This window comes from Elephantulus edwardii, unplaced genomic scaffold (assembly GCF_000299155.1).
Source record: "Elephantulus edwardii isolate Elephantulus edwardi_28Jun2011 unplaced genomic scaffold, EleEdw1.0 scaffold00015, whole genome shotgun sequence".
Lineage (NCBI taxonomy): Eukaryota > Metazoa > Chordata > Mammalia > Macroscelidea > Macroscelididae > Elephantulus > Elephantulus edwardii.
In genome coordinates, this window is record NW_006399765.1 from 3,315,775 (window position 1) to 3,319,227 (window position 3,453).

Below are 3,453 nucleotides of genomic sequence, written 5' to 3' on the forward strand. Positions count from 1 at the left end.
AGGCCCCCTTGTCCCTCTGTTGGGCAACCTTGAGCCTAGTACACTTTACAGCTCTAAGTCACAGCCTGTGACAGGGCCTCTCTCCTCTCTGGGACTACGGAACTCCCTACTCCCTAGAGCGACTTCAAGTATCACAGGACGCAGAGAGCCCCGCTGACGCCCGTAGGACTAGCAGAGGGGGCCCAGGGGTCGTGCACATGGGAAGGCCGTTTCCCACCCGAATATGTTAGCAACCTTCCACTTCCGGGTCCTGGACTCCAGGATTATTAGGAATGGAGCGAGGAGTCCCAAGCAGGAGTTCTACGACCCACATGAGGCAGAAAGTGGTAGGTCTAGTGTCATGAGTGGGGCTCTCATTCAAATTCAGATTCGAAGGCCCTGATTCAACTGCAGTCCGCCACTGGCCCCAGTCCAAATGTCACCTTCTCCAAGAAGCCTTCCTCGATGGCCTCATATGGAGCAGTCTCTTGCCTTCCTCCAGGAATTATACCACATATCTGCTGTCTTCATGGCATTTACCATCACACAAAATGATCTCCTTCATTCCTGTCTTCACACGGTCTGCCTCCTCTCACACCATCACCAGAACTGCTTCTTACAAGCCCAGGCACCATGAATCAATAACTCCAGCCTTCGACGCTGCTTGGGAGACAACGAGAGACCCTCTCCTTGTGGTTAATGTCAAATGTACAAGCAGACAGCGGATGTGCAGTAAACTCACCGCCGTTGAATGGGCTCTGACGTTAGGGTTTCTGAGGCTGTGAATCGCAATGAGAAGAGACTGCTCATCCTTCTCCCACGGAGCGGCTGGTGGATCCAAGCAGCCAGAAACGAGCAGCCTTTGGATTAGTAGCAAAACTCCCTAGCACACAGCAAGCACCCATCAAATGTTAACGGGTGGATGTCACTGTGGTCAGCAAAGTGCTATGAGAGTCGGGATCCCACACGTTCCAAAGCTAATCCTGCATCTTCCTATCTCCCTGTCATATCGCTCATCCCTCCGCACCGGGACCAAGTGCCACTTCTCCACTGACTGACCCCTTGATCAGGGGCAAAAATCCTCCCCCCTCACTGTGCCTCAGTTTACCTTCATAAAATGATGCAGTGATGTCCCTGTTGCTTGAAATGCCACAAAGCTGATATGAGTGTTAAGGGACATGATGAGGTGAGCATGCTTTTTAGTGTCTAGATAGGATTTAAATACCAGCAGGGACTGAGTGTGTTCTCTGTGACAGCAGCCTCGGAATGACATCTGCATCCCAGGGTCCTCCCAGGGTTCCCACCGGGAGTCCCACGATCCTGCTTTTTCCTCCTCTGCCACGTCTCAGGTCTTTTCCAAAATTTAAAAAAAAAAAAGATTCTTCTGTAGCAAGGGCTCTTAACTGGAGGAGACTGTCCATTCTTCTCCCTCAGAGCTGACGGTGGATGCAAACCACTGGCAACATGTTATGACCGCAACAGCTCCTTCCTGGTTGAACAGGAAAGATGAAAAGACACAACGCTGATACGCACATTTCCTGACTTAAAACCATGCAGTATCTCGTGGTCCTGTTCAAAGGACTACTTCTTGGTGTATGTACATGTTTTACATGGCGCAATTAACTACTCTGGAATTTTAATTCTTCAGATTGTCATATTGTTGTAGTTATGTGCTATCAAGACCGAACTGACACACAGCTGACCTCCCAATGGGTTTTCAGGGGCTTTAAATCTCACGGGAAGAAACTGTCCATTTTTCTCCCAAGAAGTTGTGAATGATTTCAAACTGCCTGCTTTGGGATTAGCAGCACAACTCCTTTGCAGTAGGCTACAAGAGCTCCCTAATTATAAATTAGTAAAGAGAAACATAGTGGCATATTCCTAAAATGGAACATTACACAGCAGTGAAAATGAACAAACAACACGAATGAATCTCAGAAAGCAATGCTGAATGAAAGCTGTTTTTGTTATATGCCTTAACAATAGCGACTCATAGTGACTCTACGAACCACAGATCTGAACCCTGCCCTACTTTGCGCCATCTTGATCATCTCTGATGTACTTGAGTCTATTGTTACAGTCATTGTCAATCCTTGTTGAAGTTCTTCTCTTACAATGACTCTCCACCTCTCCCAGAATGATATCCTTCTCCAAGGACTGGCCCAGTATATTTCCTTCTACCAGCTTTACTATTTTATATAAACATTTTCATGCAATATGTTATTTTGGTCTGTCTACTCAGCAACCTCTCTGAAGTGCTAACGAGCAATGATATTAAAGACGAAGGTGTGCCTGATTCAAGCCATGATTTTCCTGATTCCTTCTGTCTGGAAATAGAACAATGACTAAAGATGAAGAAAGAAGAATCAATATCTTTGAGTCGTGGTGTTAGAGAAAGCACTGAATATCCCATGGACGGCCAAGAGATCTAACAGCTATGTCTTGGAGAGGGTGAAAGCCAGAGTGCTCTTTGAAGGCAAGAATGATGAGGCTTCGCCTCACATACTTTGGGCATGTTACTAGAGGTGCTATTCCTTGGAGAAGGACATGATGCTGGGAAGAGTGGAGAGTCAGCAGAGGAGAGGAAGAACCTCAGCCAGGTGGACTGACACGGTGATTGCTGCACTGGGCTCGCGTGTGTCAAGAAGTATGAGGATGGAGCAGGATAAGCCAGGGTTCAGATCCATTGTTATAAGTCTTACTCGACCCAACAGCACCTAACAACAACAACGACAAAACAACAGAATTTCTAAAAGAGTATCTTTATGATTTAGGGTAGGAAAACATAAAGGGGAGGGAGAACTATTCACATATCTCTATAGAAGATTTGTTCTTGTTATGTGCCATCAAGTTGCTTGTGACTCATAGCAACCCTATGTATAACAGCCCAAAACCCAGTTCTATCCTGTGCCAACCCTATTGTTTCTGACACATCTACTCCCATTGCCCCAGTGACTGGATCAATACATCTCGTTGAAGGTCTTTCTCTCCTGCACTATCCATCCATCTTCCCAAGCATGACATCCCTCTCCAAGGACTGGTCCCTCCTTGTAACATGCCCAAAGTATGTCAGATGAAGTTTCAGAATCCTTACCTCCAGGGAGCAGCCTGGTTTCACCCTCTCCAGGACGAACATGTTTGTTCTCCTAGCAGTTCATGGTATATTCAATACTCTTCTCCAGCATCACAGCTCAAAGGCATCAATTCTCTTTGTATCATCCCTAGTCATTGTAAAAAAGGAAGAGTTGTCTGCTAAGGCAACGTTTCTCAAAATTTGGACATAACTACGCTACGCCCCCCGCCCCATTTGTGTTCTGTCCTTCATAAAATTTGTTGTTGTTATGTGCCGTCGAGTCACCTGCGACTCATACCGACTCTATGTACAACAGCCCTAAACTCCGCTCTGTCCTGTGCCAATCGCACTGTCTCTGACACTCCCATCCCAATTATCCCAGTCACTGAATCAATCCACCT